At 44.3% G+C, this 22,432-nt stretch overlaps 1 protein-coding gene and 1 long non-coding RNA gene across 2 annotated transcripts in view; both read right to left on the reverse strand.

The window, feature by feature from the left end:
* Positions 1-22,432, reverse strand: part of LOC130543905 (ral guanine nucleotide dissociation stimulator-like) — a 71,114-nt gene that overhangs the window by 48,490 nt on the left and 192 nt on the right. The window lies entirely within an intron of this gene.
* On the reverse strand, positions 101-21,835 carry LOC125282069 (uncharacterized). The gene is made up of 3 exons (XR_008959677.1): positions 8,337-21,835; positions 6,095-6,228; positions 101-213 (listed from the first exon to the last, which is right to left on the reverse strand). It is a non-coding gene; the product is annotated as an uncharacterized LOC125282069 (long non-coding RNA).

Consider the following 22,432-nt stretch of genomic DNA (forward strand, 5'->3'; position numbering starts at 1 on the left):
AAAATCTTTAAAAAAAAAAAAAAAAGAATGTGGGGGACTGAAGAAAGATGAGTACCCGTCATAATGCCCTGGGCGCACCTCTATCACAGGACTTACCCACTGTACCATCATCACTGACTGACTTCTCTGTCTCCCCTCCTCGGCTGTAAAGACCTTTTGGAGAGGATCATTTCTCATCCAGTTATCACCCTGCAGAGTCCAGTACAACGCCTGCTACAAGAGTATACACAAAAGCAAAGGGTTTTTGTATTTTTTTGCATTTATTTGGGTACTGAGTATCTACTACACATACCTGCTATCCTTCCGGAGAACTAGAATTCAAAGACATATGGACCTTGCTTGCCTTTAAAGAGTTTCAACTTTTTTTCACACCTGAGAAAACAAATATTTCTCCTATATCCTCACTCTCCCCAAAAGATGAAAAGTTCACCAGGGGCTTACAGAACTTTAATAGTCCGGCTATCACTAATGGATATGGAACCCAAGACCTGATGACACTTGCTTGACATTGTACGCATTGTGTAATATGAAAAGAGTGCCGGCTTGGGTATCAGGACACCTGGTTTCTAGTACTTTAGAATTACTCCTTTTGAAGAAGAGGAAATCCCAACTCCTTGATATGACCTGTCGGTCCCTGAATGATCAAGCGCAGTCTGACTGTCATGCTATCTCCCGTGAATCCTACAAAGCAGCAACATTAACCCATTTTCGGTGTACAGAACAACCTGTGCCCTCCTCGACACCTCCTCCACCTGGACCTTCTTCCCCGGGATGACCTGGACGCATGTGCGGTGGGAGCCGTGCCCTTCCCCCAGGTGAGACACCTCTCTCCTGTCCCCCTCAGCACGCCTTCACATGACACCAGTATCTGTGGAGTGGCTGACAAATGCCATGCACGGCCCCAGGACACAAGGCAACAGACGAGAGAGACGCAGGACTCTCCGGTGGTGGAGCTTCCTGTGCAACAAACTAGAGCGGATGTTAAATCGGGCCTGTCAGTGTCTTCCTCCACCCAAACAGCAAGATTCTGGGGACAACGACAGCCTAAGTTCCGCAGCCTCAGCACCGCCATCCCAGACAAATATTTAAAGCACTATTAAATAAAACCAAAGTGAAGGTCAAAAAGCCCCAGTGCCTGCAGCAGGTAACATTTGCTCTTTAAAAGCCCTCTTTCTCTACTGTCGTTGTTTGTTTGTTCGTTTATTGCCTCTTGTCTGTTAGGAGTATAAACCTGAAAATGTCATTCAGGGAAATCTTGCGAGTCCGCTGGAACTGGCTTTATTCTCCTTACTAACCGCAAACACAAGACAGCCCAGTTACTCCCCACGTCTGGTTTCTGTTCGCCACTCTATAACCAACAGCGCGCACTGGACCGAACACCTAAAACACACGATCAGAACACATGCACTTGATGCGTGAATGACCTAATGATGAATAAATGAGCGTATACACTGGCTTTGAGGGCCTTATAATTGCTCCTCACTCTAGTTTCTATTTTAAGGAGAATTCAAGCAGATAGCAACACCGCATTTATCAACACTGGACCTGCTGGATGTCTGCCATTTGAACCGCGGGCAGCTTAGGGCCACGTCCAGCATGGAACTACTAAAATACAAGCATAACAATTTGAACTAGTTCAACTAGGACAGAAAACTAGGTATTTCCCCAATCCTATAATTAAAATGCTTAAATTATTTTGCTCCAGACAAAGAAAAATTAAACTTGGCTCATTATACAATGAAATAAATTGCCAGCTCCTTGAAGGTATTTGTAAGATGGACACTCTCTACATTTCTGGCATAAGTGGGGACATTTATACGTACACGGGGTCCTCAGGCTACTCTGAACTCTCTTCCCCCTAACATGCAAATGAGAATTTCCCACCAGTCACAACACACTCTGAATCTATGCTTCCTGAACAGGTAACATACTCCACACGATCACTTTGCTTCTAATGGTCTCGTTTCAGTGCACAGTCCAACCTGGACAGTCCCTGACACCCGCCTCTCACTCACCCGGACAACAGTGACAACCTGCCATCTGCGGAGGGTGTGATGTCATAGCAGTCTCTCCCAAGTGCTTTACAAGCACCAGCTCTGGAATCCTCACAGCCCTAACTGATTACTACTCTCGTTCCATTTTGCATGTGAGAAAACAAAGTCCAAAAAAACTTAAGACATTTTCCAAGGTCACACAGCAGACAAGGGAGAGAGAGATTAGGCATTCAAACACCAGCTTACCTTAGAATCATGATGCTATTCTGGCTTCCCAAGTTACCCAGATATTATTACTGTTAAAACAACGGACATGATTTGGGCTTTCCAAAGCAAACATGACAGAAAGATTCTTTCTGAAGCTGACTAACAGTCAACATGACACACTGCCATATTAGAAGATCTCTGGCTTGAATTAACCATGCAGGCTGAGCCCCTGGCAGGAAATGGTCCGCTTGATGCTAACTGCCAAATAAAGCCCAAAACCACTGTTTCTCAATGCACAACATTCTAACCATTTAAATTATCTGTGAAGGTCTCTAATGTCCAAAATATATAACCACTTCACACAGGTGTCCCTTCCTCTAAGCTCAGTGTACCAAAGGTTTCTGCACTCAGGCAAGCCGTAGTAACCTGTACTGAAGAACACAGGTCAGAAGAAACTTTCTGAAAAACCAAAAATGTATAAAGAATGCAAACATGATTGGGGCGCCTGGGTAGCACAGTCGTTAAATCGTCTGCCTTCAGCTCAGGGCGTGATCCTGGCGATCCGGGATCGAGTCCCACATCAGGCTCTTCCGCTATGAGCCTGCTTCTTCCTCTCCCACTCCCCCTGCTGTGTTCCCTCTCTCGCTGGCTGTCTCTCTGTCACATAAATAAATAAAATCTTTAAAAAAAAAAAAAAAAAAGAATGCGAACATGATTATTAAAGTTATCTGGGCAAACAAAAGCTTCTTTACGCTTCAAAATAATTTTCTAGTCAAACACATTCTAATACTAGACAGTGGAGCAGCTCATAGGTCATAGGTCACTGCATCCCATTCATCTGTGTGCCAACGCATGGAACAGGGTCTGCGGTCCAACCGGTAGTAAGCTACTGATGATGTGAATACATTAGGGAAATGAAGAGGCAATATTACTAATTGCTGAAAAACCGGCATTAGGAACAACAACAACAATAAATCGTCCGTTCTACATGCAGAGTACACGGTGAATACCAACTGCTTGCACTTCTTAGATACGCTGGTCAAACTCATCAGGGAATAAGATTAGCTTTTAAATCCCCACAACAGAAATAACTACATCACTGGGAACTGTATTTGCTGAACCTCAGGCTGATCCTTCCCTAACTAGCCATGTACTAAGAACTATGTTCTGTCACATTTGTCAAAGAGTTATGATAATCTCCACTTAACAGGTAAGAAAACAGATTTAGAGCTTAAGGAACCTGGTCAACATGCAGGGAATAAGAATCGAATCTGAGGTTCAAAGCAAGACCTATCCAACACCCATCCTCTTAACCACCATCTGTTCTACACTGTAAATAATATCCATAGAAAATTCCACTGCGCAAAGGCTCATTAAAAATACGAAAGAAACACTATTCTACTCAAATTAATTAATAGGCACAGTTAACATACTCAAGACAAGACAACACTTCAATTGTACACAAATGAACGAATGGGCTACTAAGGTATACCTAAGGGTCATTCTGTCTACCTGAGAGAGGCACCAAAGGAAGGACCCATGACCCAAATGCGTGCAGTACTTAGCAGGAAACCTCCTGCAAGGCCTGGGAGTGGTAAGTGATCAAGAGACACAGTCGTGCGGGCATCACTGGCCTCGGTGGAACTGGAGATCACTACCTGGACAAATGGAAGCAGTTTGCAAAGCGAAGGGTCCCAGATCTAGGTAAGGAAGACGAAGCACATTCCCTCCTGCCTCTCCTAGAAAGAGCAACTAGGAAGGCTGGAAAGAGTAACTGCAGAAGCTCTCTGACCACTCTGAAAAGTAAACTGGAGCAGGGGGATTAGGAAGCAAGACTGGATTTAAACCACGACCAAAATCAGCAGATTTCAATACAATGGAAAGTCTCCTTGCATGATATCCTAAATGGGGACGGCACACCCCAAACTTATTCAGCATAGGAAGAACCAGAAAAGCGTCAATTCCCGTGGGAGGAGAAAATCAACACAAGCCAATATCAAGAAGGGAACAAATATGACAATCAGCCCAGAGGGACTTTAAAACAACTACTGTACAAATAATTCCACAAACAAGCATACACACAACATACTCGATATCGCAAATTCTTCTTTTCCTTTTCTCTCTTAAACCCACTGGCTCTGGCCCCCACCACTCCACGAACTTCTCCCTCTAAGACTACCGACGACCTCTGCACTGCTCAATCCAATCATTAGAGCCCAGGGCTCGTCCTTTCGACAACTGACAAGAGCTGATCTCCCACTCATGTTCTCGTGATTTTCTTCTTACCCCACCGATGGCTCCCTCCTTCCAGAGTCGCCCAGGGCTGTGTCCTTTCTCCTCTCAGCTATGCTTACCTCCCAGGCAAGCTCATTCAAATGCTGCTTCTATGCTAACAAAGCTAAAACTTGTCCCTCCGGCTCAGCCCGACTGCCTGGCCTTGCGCTGGACTGACCGCTGTTCACTCTGCACCGCAGCCCCACCGCGGCCTGCTCCTGCGCATCACCGAGACGGCAGAGCTACTTCTCCCAAAACCCCTTCCTGCTACAGCTCAGGGCGGCAGGCAGTGAACGCTAATAAGAGGCAACGTGGGCAAAATGAAGAGAAACATCATTCTCTTCAACTCTGCCAGCCCTCCCAGCGGTAGGGATGGATTCTAATTCCCTGTACAACTAATTGTCGAGAATGGCCCGGGTTCTCCTGACCAAACCCTGGCAGGTGTACTCTCTGCCGGGCCTGCTTGTAGGCCCCTTGGGGAAGTGGAGCATCACCGAAGAGAACTCAGTGAAACGTCCGACACCTCCAAGCCCAGGTGCTGACTGGCCCGCCCCCTCCACAAACCTTCCTACACACAGCCTTCTCCGTTCACGACAACGTCCGCCTTCCAGCTGCTGAGGCGAGAAACAACGGACGTCATCCCTGCCGCCTGTCTTCCTCCCACATTCCCCATCCAGTCTTGTCAGCAAGTAATGTTGGTTCTTCCCACAAAAGAGGCCCAGACGCTGTCCCCTCGCCATCATGCTCACCAACACCATCGTGGCCGGAGCCACCATCCCTCACCGAAATGACTACAGCACTCCGGAACAGGCCTCCCCGCTCCCAGCCCTGCCACCCTAGCATACACGCTCACCACGGCAGACCGATTCCAAGCCTAGATCAGACGGCATCGCTTCTCTGCTCCAAACCCTAAATGGTCCCTCATCTTACATGGATGACAACAGAGAGTCAGTGAAGGAACGAGGCGAAGGACTGAGCCAACAGGTGTTCCCCACACTGCTAGGCTGTTTGTTCAAGGGGTCAATGGGACTGAAGAAGGGGCCTCTGAGGGCAGTCAGTGTGGAACTGCTGGTGAGAACACTTTTAAAGATATTAAGAAAACCCTGATTTACTACAACCTGGAGTAGAATCTGCTAAGACGCATTATAACTGATGACAGTAAAAATATCTGCAGAGCAGGAAAAGGATTAGCTGGAAAATTTACAATGATGAAAATATAAGTTGCTTAAAGCATTTAAACTATGGTTATTCAGTCTATCATTCATGAGCAGGAGCTTTGTGGAAAGTATTCGAACCCATCATGTGTTACTGAGCCAGTAGCACCAACAGCAACCTCATGAAATAGCCTGACTTGTCCTACCACACTGCAGTTCAATGGTTTGTGCAAGGCTCTGTTGTGACTTTTCAACCACAGAGCCAAGACTGAAATCTATTTGAAAAAGACCCCCCCCTTTACTCATCACTATTACCAAACACTGAATTGCTTCGGAAATTAGCTTTTGCTCCTACATGTTAACATTTCTTCATGAGCTCGGCCTAAATTGACAAGGCACAGCAGCGCTCGTATGAGGGACTTCGGGAAGTGAAGGCATTTCAGTGGCTGCAAGCATCTTACTCACAAGCAACGTCCGACGCGGCCACACGGCTCCCCCGCCGCCACAAGTTAGAGCAGCGCCTGCTGACTCACTCGGAGGAGCGTGCAACTCCTGACCTCAGGGTGGAGTTCACGCCCCACGCTGGGCATAGAGGCTAACTAAAAATGAAAAAAATTAAAAGTTAAAGAGAGAAGTGGATTTGTGTCCCCACACAAACGTGTAGCAGATGTGTTTTGAGCTCAAACTACAGTTCCAGCGGCATTTCTCAAACCTCAATGCAAGTACAATGAAAATTCACGTATCTCAAACCCACTTCACCGAGCAACTGAGGCACTTCCATCAGACCATCCATCGGAGAGAGGAATCTGCGCTGTAATGACGTGCGGAAAGGCAAACATCAAAAAGAATCTAGTGGGGGGCGCCTGGGTGGCACAGCGGTTAAGCGCCTGCCTTCAGCTCAGGGCGTGATCCCAGCGTTGTGGGATCGAGCCCCACATCAGGCTCCTCCGCTAGGAGCCTGCTTCTTCCTCTCCCACTCCCCCTGCTTGTGTTCCCTCTCTCGCTGGCTGTCTCTATCTCTGTCGAATAAATAAATAAATAAAATCTTAAAAAAAAAAAAAAAAAAAAAGAATCTAGTGGAATTCTATCGATGTCTGCCAAACGATGAATACACTAAACTGAAATGATATGCTTCCGAACTAGTATCAGTGCGCAAGAGCACCTACGAGTATGCAGACACTGTCAGAGATGACATCTGTAACCTTCCGTGCAGATCAGCCCCGAGACTGAACATTTGTCATTGGTTGTGATGATACGGAACACTACCTGTGAGCTCCAATTACAAAACATGTTATCCAACCCTCCCCCAAAAAAAATTCCATTCTTATTAGACCTGTATTATAATATATATATACATACTCAACTATTATTTGAAATTCTGTCAATAAAAATTTTATATATTAGTGTTCTCTCCTGTTATGTAAGTACTTACATAATATCCTTCATTTTGCCTCTTAGTCTGCAAAACCTAAAATATCTACCATCTGCCCCTTCACAAAGAAGCCTGCCGATCCGTTTCAGTCATCTTCCCCAGATCTTCTGACCACAGGTACAGCTAAGGCACACACCACATATCTTTAACTTCTCAGCTGTTTTTTTCTTTTTAACTTAAGTCTCTCATTTTACCTTTATTCCTTATAAATTTTACCTTGTTGATTTTAGCACTTCATTACAACCTGTCGAAGTATTTTCAAATCCTGATTCTAAAAATGAACGGTCTCCCAGCATTAACTCCTGATCTTTACTCAAATTCTTGATGAAAACATGACGACAGGTGTCAAGTATGACACACTTCTTGAGACATCTTCACTTGGGTGCAGAAATTCTGGTATTTTAGTTTTGTGGCAAATTACACTACATGTGGTTGCAATGTATCTTCTACCTACGAGCAGTAATTTCTTTCTTTTTTTTTTTTTTGAAGATTTTATTTATTTATGTGACAGAGACAACACAGCAGGCGAGTGGGAGAGGAAGAAGCAGGCTCCCAGCGGAGGAGCCCGATGTGGGACTCGATCCCGGAACGCCGGGATCACACCCTGAGCCGGAGGCAGACGCTTAAGGACTGCGCTACCCAGGCGCCCCAAAAGCAGTAATTTCTTGAACTCCCTAGTAATGACAGGAATAACAATTTACTTTCTAGGCTGTATGCAGGAAAGGATTAAGCTTGCCCCAGGGAAGATTTGGCCATTGCCCAGCTCCTGGGAAGTCACCTCTGAGCCTTTGGAATCCCCTGCCTGATAAGGCGGTCTTTGTTTAGCTGGGGGCCTTCGGCCACACCAGACAGTCCATGCTAACAATTTGATTTCTGGTGGAGCCTTGCGCCACACACGACACCAGTTTGATCTCCAGAGGGACTGGAGACTAAACTCAGCCATGCAGGCAGTGCCTATGGGACAACCCCCAATACATATCCTGGACACCAAGGCTCAGGTGAGCTTCCCTGGTTGGCAGCATCGGTGCTGGGAGAAGTCAGCACACCTGCACTGCGAGAGGACAACTAGAAGCTCATGCTTGGTCTTCCCTGGACTTTGCCCGGTGTGCCTTTCCTTCACTGACTTCTGTCCACATCCTTGCCCTGTAATAAACCATAACCATGAGGATAATGGCTTCTCGCAGTTCTCTAAGTCCTTCTAGTGAACCACGGAACCTGCAGGTAGTCTTGGGGGCCTCCCAAACTCTAGGTCCTGATGATTTACAACGTACTTACAGCAACACTACAGCAGTGTTCTTTCAGCACGAGGAGATGCTAGTTTAAAATGCAGGTGACAGGGGCGCCTGGGTGGCACAGCGGTTAAGTGTCTGCCTTCTGCTCAGGGCGTGATCCCGGCATTATGGGATCAAGCCCCACATCAGGCTCCTCCGCTGGGAGTCTGCTACTTCCTCTCCCACTCCCCCTGCTTGTGTTCCCTCTCTTGCTGGCTGTCTCTGTCTCTGTCGAATAAATAAATTCTTTAAAAAACAAATAAAATAAAATAAAAAATAAATAAAATGGAGGTGACAGGCTTCCACATCAGCAATGATCATCCAACATCTCTGTGGGATAATACCAGGCATTTGCATTAAAAAAAAAATTTTTTTTTTGAGAAAGAAAAAGCCAGATCACGAGGCGGTGGGGCAGGAAAGGAGACTCCACACTGAGCACAGAGCCTGACACAGGGCTGGATCTTATGACCCTGAGATCATGACCTAAGCCCAAAACAAGAGTAGGACGCTTAACTGACTAAGGCACCAGGCCCCCCTGCCTGCATCTCTCATATACTCTCCTTGGTGATTCTTACATACACTACTTTCAGGACCACTGACGTACCCAAAAGCTTCCTGAGGCAGTGACCGTCTTTTTTTTTTTTTTTTAATTTACTTGCTTACTTACTCACTTATGTAATCTCTACACACAACGTGGGGCTCAAACTCACAACCCCAAGATTAAGAACCACATGCTCCACCCACTGGGCCAGCTAGGCACCCCAGGACTGTCTTCTTTTTAATGAATCCCCATCAGGACAAGATGCTCAAGAGTCAAGAGTGACTCAGGACAACGCTCTAAATCTGGTAGAGAAGTGAGAACAACTGGCATTATTAGTCTTCTAAAACTTAGACTATATACACGTGTGAGATTTGTTTTGTCATTCCTCAAATATCCAAGACAATGTAGAAATAAATGACTGAATGCAAACCACAAGTTACTTGGATACAGTGTGAACAACGGATTCAACGGTGTCCATTTCTCACCCATTTTTCAATTACATCCATTTTTTTCAATCTCCTGACAGTTAATAGGAAACCTGAGTTTTAGAAGCTGTCTTCATACCCTTCTCATCTACTAAAAAGATCACCCGTGAGTTAAAGGTCAAGACAGCTGAGATAATCTTGAGAGTTCTCCTCTGTCAATATCAAGGAGCCATTTACCCAAGGAGCCTTACCCTGTTATTTCTTCATCTCTAAAGTGGGAGCCCCGGACCAGTTGATCCCTAAATTTAGATCAACCTCTAAAATCCTAGACTACCTAAAAAAATAAAAATAAAGGAGGCAAACACCCAGTGGAAAAGTTTAGAATTTCCAATGAAATAGTTGAAAGGGCAGACTCAAAGACGAAAATCAAACATCAACTCTTCACCAACCAAATCATCAACCGTCACCCGACAAAAATTAATTCATATGTAGACAACTTGCATTTAAACTAAGTTACTCCTGCTACCTCTTTTATCAAGTCAATTCCTTAGGACACAACTAATGTATTTTTCCCAAAGCAGAAAGCAAAGCTTTTTTTTGCCATGACACAGCCAAGGAAACGCCAAACTTTTTACCTACACTGGAATCACAATTATCCCCAGCCTGAAATCTTAAGGGTGATATTTTAAACAGTCTAGGGTTTTTCACTTCTAACGTCTACACCATCACTGAATTCCATCATTTCTTAGATCTTTGCCATTCATGACACTTGGCCCTTAATGGAGGTCACAGTCCTGTCAACAGGAAAAGGGAAACTTTCTCAGACATAAACCCATTTCCAAACGCTCCCCTGTAAGACTCAACTTCTATAGGGCAGCCATATATCACCAAAAACAGCAAATCTCTGCACGGATTGCTATAATCTAGAGTCTGTAATTCCTAAATTACATATAACGCTAATGTCAAACACGAACCAATCCAGTTTAGACTCCAGGATACCACATTCATCTGCCTGGTGCGAACATAAACCACCAGCTGCCCAGTTCCTCCTGCATCTGTTCACGGAAGAGCTAACTGTAACAGGACGAGTTAGGTACTGTCTTACAACTATTAACTATCAACGCACTTCTGAGTGGACAGAAAAACTACACTCCTTTTTGGAACTAACACAGCTAACTAAAAGTGACACTGGTCCATCTCTTATAGCCATGGGACTGTTAAGATATTCCTAATAGTTTATAAACTTTAGCTTCATCTCATGTACAACAGCATGTTGAAACATCCATGCCAACGAGAGTCCCAAACTCTCCTGGCTGGCCTTCTATGTACAAAAACCGGGCCTTGTTTTGTCTCTCGGAGGCCAGGGGAGACATCTGCACTGCTGGCTGGTAGACCTCGGTTGGTACAGTTGGGCTCAGGTGACAGCTTCATGTGCCTGTGTTTTATGTAGCGGTCTGGGATGTATGACACTTACAGTAACAGTCCTGTGATTTGGATGCTTAGCTTTCCCTTACAGCCTCACACCCGGGCAGAGTGTCAGACATCCACAGTCCAATAACAAGGAGTGCCCCCGCCTTGGGCTGGGCTCACTTTTGATAATGGGATGAAAGCCCAAGCATCCTACCCCAGGAAAACAGCTCATGTGCATACACACAATTCTGCGTACCGCTTCTGGGGTTCATGGACCTAGGAGACAGCATTTCCTCCTTAAGCAACAAACAGTCTGATCAGTAAGCACTTAAAAACAAAAAGATCTTCATGGACTTTTCACCAAGGGAGAAATCTGGGAGCCATCCTGGAATTGCTCTGGACACCCCCTCTCTCAGCCCTGGCTCTTCATTTCCCAGGTCAGAGCCTGGAGACTGGCTGAGAAACAGGCTTCAAATCACCCTCTCTCCAGTTCCTCAGTCACGCCCTTAATTAAGGCCTTCTTCACTTGTGTGTACAACGTAATTGTAGAATTAAAAGGACACAGGCTGTTAGATTGGACCATCTGAACTTTGCCCATCACTTTACTAGCTGGGCGACAGACACCGGGCAGCCATTCCCTTAATGACAAAGGCTGGCTCCTCTCCCTTCTGAAGCGCATGACTGCAACAGCTCCTTGACCGACCCTTGTACTAGTTAACCACCCGCTTGCCATAGGAATCTGCTCCCGTCAGAATCAACCACACGCTGCTCTGATCTTGTCAATAGTATCAACCCTACCTCCTTCTCGACCCAACCCTTTCTGTACTCCTAAACACTAGTAAAAACATCCAGTCTCACAGACCCCAGCCTCTCCCGCCTCTGCACCGTTAGAGCGGGCATGTCCTCCACGAGGCCCTGCCTGCTTCCCACCTTCCACTCTCTTTCTACAGATCCCTGCAGACAGCCAGACCTGCAGAGGTCACGGCATCTGGTCCACAGCCAGTTTCTGTATGGTTCTGGGCTAATCAAGGTTTTTACCCTTTTAAAGGTTGTTTAAAAAAAAAAAAAAGGCAGCTACGTGACAGGCCCTATGTGGCCTACAAAGCCTGAAATGTTTACTATCGACCTTTAACAGAGAAAGTTTGCTGACCTCTGAGCGTGACCGTGACGGGGACATGCCCTCCAGGTCCTCAGAGCACTCTGCTCTGGCACTATCACTGCAGGCATCACACTGCACACTGACTGCCTCACTCCCCTCCTGTCTGTGCCCCCGGGGGCTGACACTACACCAGGCACAAGACAGGTATTTAATACTGTTGACGCCTCAACAACTGGGTCCACGTATACACAGATTTTTTTTGATACATGCCGCATAGTAAATGTAGTTTCTCATAATTTTCTCAACATCCTCTTTTCTCTAACTTACCTTTTTATAATACAGTATATGATACACATACAAAATATGTGCTAACTGCCGATTCTCAACTATGGGGAAGGGTCCGGCGGCCCGCACTGTTCAGGGGTCAACTGTCCTGGCACTTTACATGTGTACACCATCCCACATAGTAACTGCACGCAGAGCTTCAAAGATCACAGATACTAGAGTTTATATAGACAGTATCAGAAGTCACGTGACTAAAGGCAACGCACCAGTATTTGTACCTCAACCTCCTGTTTCATAGTTAAGATGCTCTTTCTACTAAAAAGACCTGCGTCTCTACACAAACTATGATACCTAGACATCTTTGATTACTAATACCTGAGACTTTAGCTAAGGGTAAAATTTAATTTTTGACTCGCTATTTAATTTTGATAATTTTTAAATTACTGCTACTTTTTGTAAATTAAAGAAAAAAGAAAGAAACAGACACCCTAAGGAAGCACTAGGCAGGTATTTGTAAATTAAATATCAGTACTTAGTGGTTTTCTACTCAGTGCACCACAGCCTCCCATGATCCCACCTATACCGGTCTGAGAACCCACACCACCTTAGAGACAGGCTCCATGATACGCCTGTCAAAGAGGCTCAATCCTCTGTCTAGCTGTTCCTGCTCTAGGCGGACTTTGGAAAAAGTCAAAAGTCCGGCCAGCACTGTGTAAGAGAACGCTCCATGACGATGAAAATGTCCCATCTCTGCACTGTCCGAGGTGGTAGCCACTAGCCACACCTGCATACTGAGCACCCAAACTGGGGCTAGTGTGACTGTCAAACAGAACTTTTCATTTTATTTAATTTTAATTTAAATAGCCACACATGGCTAGCAACGACTACAGGAGACACAGATCCAAGTCTAGACTCCAAACACTGCAGTGAAATAAAACACAATTTTCCCTGTATCCTTAACTACAGGCTATGTTATCTGGCCCAATCATTCCCCTGAAAAAGACTAAAAAGATGGACAGAATACTTTAAAATCTTAAAATCAACCAGAAACTGACAAGACAATAAGGAAAGAACAGGCCAAAATTAAAGTGAAATCAGGAACCCAAAGAGATGAACAAGCACAGAAACCACCTCTGCCCTGCAGTCATTTGCCAATTCTGAAAATTTTCAACTTTCATTTTTACAACCATTCAGGGAAAGAGGAGTAAGAATCAAAAGCTGGGTCCCTTAGGGTGTTTAACCAAAAACACTACCTCCAGAAGCAGGGCCCTAAAGGCTACAGAGCTCAAGATAAAAGAAACCAGAGGTGAATCACCTCTCCAGTAAAATCACAGCACTGGGCGGTCCAAAATACCTCAAGCCTTAAACCTGCTTTAAACTGGTTGAAGCAAAAAAGAAAAAAAAAAAAAAAGCTCTCTGGAAGGAGCTATATCTTCATTCTATGCCTCAATAGACTCCTACAAATAATCAGAACTAAGTTAAGAATCCTACAAATAATATTCTACACCATAAATAAAAATGAATCACAGACCTAAATGTAAACCTGAAACTTTTCTAGAGGGGGATGGAGGGAAATAAAGGAGAAAACCTTTGTGACCTAGGATTAGGCAACAACTTCTTAACTACGACACTGAAAAAGCACAGTCCAGGGGTACCTGGGAGACTCAGTCAGTTAAGTGTCTGCCTTGGGCTCAGGTCATGATCTCAGGGTGCTGGGATTGAGTCCCAAAGGCAGCAGGCTCCCTGCTCAGCGGGGAGTCCGCTGCTCCCTCTCCCTTGGCCCCTCCCCCATCCTGCTCTCTCTCCCTACCTCAAATAAATAAATAAAATCTTTGAAAAAGAGAGAGCGAATGCAAAAACAAACCATAGCATGAGAGAAAAGCACAGCACACATCTGACAAAGACTTGTATCCAGAATATATAAAGAACCCACCAATAAGAAAAAAAATTTAATAGGCAAAAGATTTGAACACCAAAAGATACACAGGTGGCAAAACCACAAAGAAAAACTATTACACACCTATCGGAATGGCTGAAAAGCTAAAAGACTAACCATACCAAATGTTGCCCCAACGATCCAGCGTGACTGGAACTCACACAAAGCTGGGAGGAATGTGAAATGGTTCAGCCATTCCAGGACAGAGTTTGACGCTTTCTCAAAAAGCCAACATAGGCCTACCACAGGATCCAGCCATTACACTGCTAGACCCAACCATTTCCAGGAAAAACAAAAGCCGATGGTCACATGAAGACTTGAGCAAAATTATTCAAAGGCTTTATTTGTAATAACTCAAAACAAGAAACGACTCTCCACACACTGATCACGTTCGATGTCATCCCAAGCAACAGCAGGAAGAAATTCCTTGGAAGTCAGCAAGGGATTCTAAAACAGATACAGATCTGCAAAGGGTCAAGGAGGGCCAAGGTATGCTTAAAAAGGAACCAAGTGGGAAGAGTTCCACAATAAGACCTGTTATAAAACTAAAATAATTGAAGCAACTTAAACTGGGCAGTACCAGTGGAATTCAAGAAAGTCCAAAACAGATGCACATACACACGGACCTTTCATTTCCAAGAAAAGGGGCACTGCAGAGCGCTGGGGGAAAGATGCTCTTTTCAATGAACGGTGTTCGGACAACTAGCATGTCCAAAGGTTAATGAAGCTGGATTCCTTCTTCAGATTATGCACCAAAACCAATTCTGAGAGAATTACAAAGTTAAAGGTTAAAAGCAAAAGTATAAAAGCATTTAGAGAATAAATGAGGAACTAGTTCATGACCTCAGGGCAGGGAAAGACACAAAAAGCTTACAAAGGAAAAGACTGACAAATGGCACTAATTAAACTTAAGAACTTCTATTCATAAAAAAAAAAAAAAACACAAAAAAACCACTGAGTCAGTGAAACTGCATATGACAAAGTGGGAAGAGACAGCAGCAAAATACATAACCAACAAAGAATGTGTGTTCTGAATATATATAGTCTACAAATCAATTTAAAAATAACCTAATAGAAAAATATGGGCACTTCGAAAAACAGTGCATCCGAATGGCCAGTAAATGTATAAAAAGATGTGCAACCTCACTGTAACCAGGAAAAGGCTATTGAAAACCACAAGGCAGCAACACAGCAGAAACCACCAGAAGGGGCTGGGCGGGGCGACTGACACAAGACCAGAGCAGGGCTGAAGCAGTCATTAGAGAGAAGACTGGGGGGCGGCTGGAGCCTCCCAGCACAGCGGGGAGCAACAGGAGACTCCCTCACTGAGAGGTGCTCCAGGCCAGGCGCTCTAATGTACATTTAGTGGGGTCACAGTCTATAAGTGACTATAAACTAGAACTTTAACTTCACTTGACCAATGTAAGGAGAAAGAAACTGTTTCAGATCACTTTTTCCCACCAGCTCATTCCTTTTATTTTCTCCATCACAGGGCTACACCACTGACTCAGTCTGATGGGGGCCAGAAGAGGACGTGGAAACATCCTTTGTACTTCGCGTCCACATTATGGTAACCTAAGTCCACCCGTCTGTCCCTAATTCTCTTCTCTACCTTAGTAACAACTTCATGTACTTCAAGATCACAAGGCCCCCTCAGCAGGAGCACAGACTCTTCTTCAATCATTAAACCAATGACTGAGGGCCAACCCACTATAGGAGGAGGAGGAAGCTGTGAAGGACCCACAGATACGTACAGGATAATACAGAGTCCCTGTCCCTGAGCTCACAATATTCTATTTGCCTACAGGTGCGTCCAACTCTGCATAAGACATAGCAGAAAGTAAGCATATCACCAATTCCATCTTTGAACACTAACTTTTATCTAGCTCTGATCTTAGGGAAAAAATAAAGGACAAAGGCAAAACAATACATATTAAATTTAGGTATGACTTTAATGCTAGGCATAGAATCAATTCACACAATACTGTTTTAGTAGTCACCCCAAGACTTGGAAATCATCCTGACTCTAGTATAAGCAAGCCAATCTCTCAACACCAAAACAAAACCACCAGGGAACACGTGCCTTGAGCACCCACATATACACACTTTCCTGCTATCTGCCAAAAACCACAAGTCCAGAGGCCATACAAATTGCTATTTCAATGCAAAATCATTTATTTAAAATCCAAACCAAGATTCAAAAGAATTTAATGACCTCAGCATAAAACATTCAAAATCCCTAAACAAAATTAGTTGTGAGGTCTTCCCAAGACTCTAGAAAACCTGAAAAACATACTGAAAAAGAGTCCTGAAGTGAAGGCAATCTCACTAGCAAATCTAAGTGGTCAGAAGCCAAACACATGCCTCTGCCATTTACGACTGATTTTTTGCCTGCTACGACTTGCATTTCTCTTAAAACACTCTCAAGTAGTGGTTGACAGACATTAGCATGCAACAGAAGCTCCTGGACAGCATGTTCAAACAGACTGCGGGCCCCACCCCCCGAGTCTGATTCAGGAGGTCAGAGGTGGGGCACGAGCACAGGCATTTCTAACCCGGCCAAGTGATGGTGATGCAGTTGTACTTTGAGAACCACTGCAAACAACCAGTTTACTGGTTTACTGTGGTGTGCGCACGCACGTGTTTCCCTTCGCAATAAGCAAGACCAAGGGGAACTTGCTGAGGAAGAACAAACTCTTTTTTTTACGCAAATACTAACTTTTCTTGCCTGAGTGAAGGTAAGTGACCTGTTGCTCAAAACGTTTACTCTGAACAACAACGTAAAAGACTCTCTAAGCAGATCATCGGAAGGCCGGTGTGTCATGGAACTGGCATTACAGTGTTAGGAAGATGGATTTTTTTTTTTAAGATTTTATTTATTTATTTGACAGAGAGAGACAGCCAGCGAGAGAGGTAACACAAGCAGGGGAAGTGGGAGAGGAAGAAGCAGGCTGCCAGCAGAGCAGGGAGCCCGATGTGGGGCTCGATCCCAGGACCTTGGGACCATGCCCTGAGCCGAAGGCAGATGCTTCACAACTGAGCCACCCAGGCGCCCCTGGGAAGATGCATTTTTAAAAATGGTTTCAGGGCATAATGTAAAACCCTTGTAAAGTACATGATGAATCCAACTGATTAGTAGAAGATACATTAGAGCTTCTAGACCAGTCATCAAGGATCTTTTATAAATCCCAACTTCCTAGGTCTTCAGAATATAGAATGAGTCCTAACGAATACATGACCAATTCCTACAAAATTAATTTCTAGAAAAAAACATTTGAAAACTATAAAGGGACAGAGAAATGCCTTTTTCCCGCAGCTCAAGTTTCATGATATTTGTAATCTAAAATAAAGCAGACAAAGACAGAAAAAGATAATCCAAGTTCTCCCTGGTATCAAGTCCTACCTGGTTTCTAAGTAAGGTTCTTTACCAAGGCAAACAAAAAACAGTGGACTGCTGACTGACGCAGGAACAGTTCTCCAACAACGAATGAGCCTGGGTTCTTTCATTCAATAAATATTGTGTCAGACACTGGGGATGCCATAGTGTGTAAAACAAAGTTTCTGCCCTCGTGTTGCTTAAATTCTATAAAAAGACACACAATGCACTACAAATATGGAATGTATAAAACCACTTCAGCTCTTTCTTCAGTCCATCAAAGACAAACACATGATGCTCTGGTCACAAGTAGACCCAACAAACACCTACCATTCACAGCACAATCCAAAGCACCAGATGGCAGGACTTTTAAGATAGAAAATGGAGGCAGAAAGGAGATCCTAGGCACAGACAGCCCATAGATAAAACTTTTTAGGTTCTTCTGAGCCTTGGTTTTGGTCCACTGGCCCTAAATAAAGGAGGACAGAGTACGTCAAGTCTTAAAAGCACTATGGAAAATTCTAAATCGGCGAGAATGAGCACATTCACTTCAGAAACATTTATACAGCAGCAATGTGTTAGAGATTATAAATTCTAGGATTTACTACAAGGGGATGAAACCTGCATGAGAAATTTACAATTTACTTTTCCCTCACATTACACCTTGCTTCCCACAAAACTATATTCATAAACACTGACACCCCCCCCCAAAAAAAAGTCACCAATGAAAAAACTCTGTAACAATGTAGAGGTTGTGTAAAGCACAACCTTGAACAAATAAGAAGCGTCAATCACTGCACTATGCATTATATATTTGTATTTAACTGATTTTAAATTAACTTAAAATAATTAAACAATTTTGGTATGTTCATTAAAATGTTTACCTACACCATGTTGGCCAGATCACAGCTTCATGATATGAAAGCGTCAGATTCAAACAGAAAATATAATTATTTCAACTCTCCCAGACACGGTACTTACACCTGCATGCTACTCACTCCCCCTTCGGAAGGCTGGGTTCAGATCTGTGAGACTACTGCTGCTCTAGTCCTGTCTGGTCCTAGAAGCTGCACAGAGAGTTCAGCAGGCCCAGCCAACAAGGACCTACCCCTTGTGGGCCAAGAAGCCCACGGCAAGCTCCTCGAACTCCAAACTTCCAGTGTCTCCTCTGCAAAAATGAGGATAGCAATACCACAATTAATGGTTCTCAGGAGGAATAAAGCAGAAAAAGCATGAAAGCAATCACTTCAGGTCTGGCACATGTCATCTCCCAGATTTAATTCATCGGTAAAAAGGTAGTGACACCTACCAACAACACACAATACCCCACACGTAGCAGTAACATTACATCTCCTCCCCTATCAGTGGATAACATTCACATGTATGACTTTGGTCATTTTCCTTGTTCTGAAAAATGAGTTTACAGTAAATGCCAATGTATATCAATAAGATCTAGGCAGAATTCGTTTCATTCAATACAAAGCTTGCAAGGAAAGACCTTCATGTCCTGACAAATAAGTAAACTCTGTGATGATGCTACTTGTTCCCTTCTCGGAGGCTTTCAACTGCTAAAAAGTGGCAATAGTGCCACCCAGCCAAAAACACCTATTTCATACTTTCCTCTAAAAACCATTTCATTAGTATTTATGCAAATAAGACCATAATTAACGGCATTTGCTAAAAATCTCACCTATCCTGAAAGTTGAATTACATATGCCTATCCGAATTTTATTTCCATGATAGAGCCTAGCAAAAAAAAACAATACAACTGTTACAGACAGGAAGAGAGGGGGTTCTTCTGGTACTTTATAATCAGAAACACATTTATGTAGTTCTGAATGGTAAGATTTGGCACCATTCCTAGAAATTAATGCCACAAAGTGGTAGACAGCAATTTCATTTCTCCTACACTAGGTTGCCTTTTGGTAGTCATGAAATGGAAGAGAAAAAAAAAAAAAACCTTGCACAAATATTAGCAGAGAGAAAAAGCCATCAACGGTTTAAATAATCCACTACGAAACATGGTTTTCAGAAGAGACATAAAAAAACAACTACTTAAGGCAGCTGGCTGAGGCACTGAAACACAGGTACACCCAAACAGGAGCTGGAACCGCTTTCATCCTTTTCCACCAAGGATCCTTCTAAGGACAGAGATGCGACTTCAGATTTGAATGCTTACTGCACTCACAAACTTCCTGGAATTTACTACTATTCACTCAAATAAGGTCATTTACTTTGCCCAAGTTTTCAGAATTTGCATTTTAAATAATTTCTATAGGCATCAGTAAAAATTCCCAAAGACCCCCACAGCAATATTTTGCTAATTATTTAAGGGATTTTAGTAAGGACATATAGTAATGAAATAAGTTCTTAAGCTTGAGCTTTAAGACAAAATAAACTACTACAGAAACTAAACTTTACTGGTTTACAAGCCAAAAAAACCCCCTCATTTCACAAATGATAGAACTTTTAATTATATTGAAATTTAAAACAAGATTTTAGCTGAAAACTGTCTAAACTGAAAATGTTTACTTTCAAAAGTTAAAGACTTACATATTAAGACTTTGACTCTCATCTTTCCTGTGTTACCCTTGAGACAAGTATTTTCTCAAAATTAAGACACTTAAAAATACAGGAAAAAAGGTTTCCATAAAATCTTTAGAGATAGAGAAGTAGCAACTCAAAACTAACATCCAAAAAAGAAGAGTCATGTTCAAAATGACTCTTTACTACACGAGAGAACATACACAGTACACAGAAGACACTATAATTTTTCCTGCGGGAACTAATCAGCATTTTTTTAAGGGGATAGCTTCAACAATACAATTGTTATTTAGACAATTTCTCAAACTTCCCAGCGAGAAAAGTTATGTTACTTGCTGAAGAACCCAATTTTAAGAATTGGGATGTCAAGTTCTCTAATTTCCAACAATGGGCATGGAGTGCTAGAGAAACGATGTTAGTGAGAAATGTTCTAATGATCCTCACTGCGGCTCCTAACTTCTGGTTTCACCGGACACTTCCACCCCATCGCACTCATGGAGCTTCACTCCTAATCACGACTCACCTTCAGCGGACCGCCGGCCTGAAAAGAGGCTGAAGTCCTCTCTCCTGTAGGGCTCTGCCCCAGGACTCTTGGCCCCAAACCTTAAACACTAAGTTTTGGATTCAATGTCTTTATTTATCCAAGGACTTGCCTCTTGATGCATCATCACCTCTGAACAATGCGTAGGTCCTTTTATTCAGTGTATATACTCAAGTCTTAGGTTGATTGTGGGATCCTTTAAAAGACAGCAATGGGTTTTAAACCATCTTTCCCCAGTTTTCATTATTAAATCGGAGTATATGATAATCACCGGAAAGATATTACTTAAAGAATGTATAACATGGGATCTTGCTGCTTCGACAACATTTAGCACACAAACGTATTCAAGACACGAGGGGTAGGCTCATTCAGTGTTTCACCTCCAAGGACAGCCACAAAGAGAAAACAACGTACTCATAAAGACACTGGAACGCAAACTTTCTTCAAAAGTTTCATGTGTTTAAATATAGCAGGATGTTAAAAATTATCTCCAAAGTACAATGGCATGAAAAAATGACCTACATTGGATCTCAACAAAAATAAGGTGAATGCTAATTTGCAATGTATCTTTCCATCACTTCATCCACCTTTCAGGTTTTCAGAGATGAGACAACTGACCAGAGTTCACACATTTCCAAGAGAAGACTGTTTCCATTATCCGTTTTACAAATAAAATATTAAGGGTGAGGCTCTGGTATTTCATTTCAAATAGTAATGGCCTATTTTTCCAACCACGAAAATGTTGACATTCTATCTAAGAATCCCAGCGTTGGTCGTCTTAAGTATAGATCCCCAAATCCTTACACTGCCTTCAGCTTGAACGTATTTCAACCAGTTCCCACAATTACTACATTACTATTATCTTAGTCTCACTGCCAAAAACCCAGCTGCAGGCTAACTATGCAAGAATGAGACACTGTTGAAATGACTAAAAAACAATTTTTTTACCCTTACTGCATTAAGCTAAATCCTGCAATTAAATAAAACCAAGTAACACACACACACACACACACACACACACACACACCCCTCCTCCTCCTCCTGAGAAAAGAAAGGAAAGGAGAGAAAAAGAAACAACAAGTCCTTCTTCCACCTAAGCCAGAAGCAGAGCTGGGGGCTGGGTTGGGAAGAGGTAAACTTGGAGGCACAATGAATCAACGAGGTCTCCAGGGCTTTCGCCTCAAAAACCACAGGACCACAGCAAGTTGAGCGCCAGCTGCGGGGAAGGAGCTGGCCCGGATCCGGGTTCGAGGCTCGCCCTTCCCTGCCGGAGGGCCAGTGAGTCCCCATATAGGGTCAGGGCTCTTCTCCCCCCTCCAGGTCCCCAAGGATTTCCCTCTTCCTCCTCCTTCCTCTCTCCCCCCTTTTGTCTTTGAGGCAATTGGCCAGCTCCCAAGGAGGCCGGCTGGCCTCCCCAAGCCCCCGGCCTCCCTGTGCGCTCCGGCCTCGAGCCCCTCTGTCTCTCCTAGACCCCCGAATCCACCAACCTCCCCATCTTTCACGAACACCCCCAGGCCTTCTCATGTCCCCCAAACCTCCCCGTTTACCCGAGCCCCCGGCCTCCCCTCCTCCCCTGGCCTGCCGGAGCCCGCCGACCTCCCCACAAGTCCGTCCTCCACCCACAGCCTTTCTCCCAGAACCCGCCCCCTCGTCCCCCTTCCCTGGCCTCTCGTGTCCCCACGCCGGCCTCCCCACATCCCCGTCCTCCCGGAAACCCCCAGTCCGTCCCACATCTCCCGACCCGCCCGCGCCCCGATCCTCCCCAGACTGCCGCCCTCCCCGGGCCCCTCCCTCGTCCTCCCCACTTCTCCGGTCTCCCCACATCCTCGGCCTCCCAAGCGGCGCGCGGGAGGCGTCCGTCTCCGCCGCATCCGCCGCGCGGACCGGCTGGTTAGCCCCGCTCGGCCCTCCGCCCACAGGCCGCGGCCCTGCCAACCCCCAGC

Source organism: Ursus arctos, unplaced genomic scaffold (assembly GCF_023065955.2).
Source record: "Ursus arctos isolate Adak ecotype North America unplaced genomic scaffold, UrsArc2.0 scaffold_16, whole genome shotgun sequence".
Lineage (NCBI taxonomy): Eukaryota > Metazoa > Chordata > Mammalia > Carnivora > Ursidae > Ursus > Ursus arctos.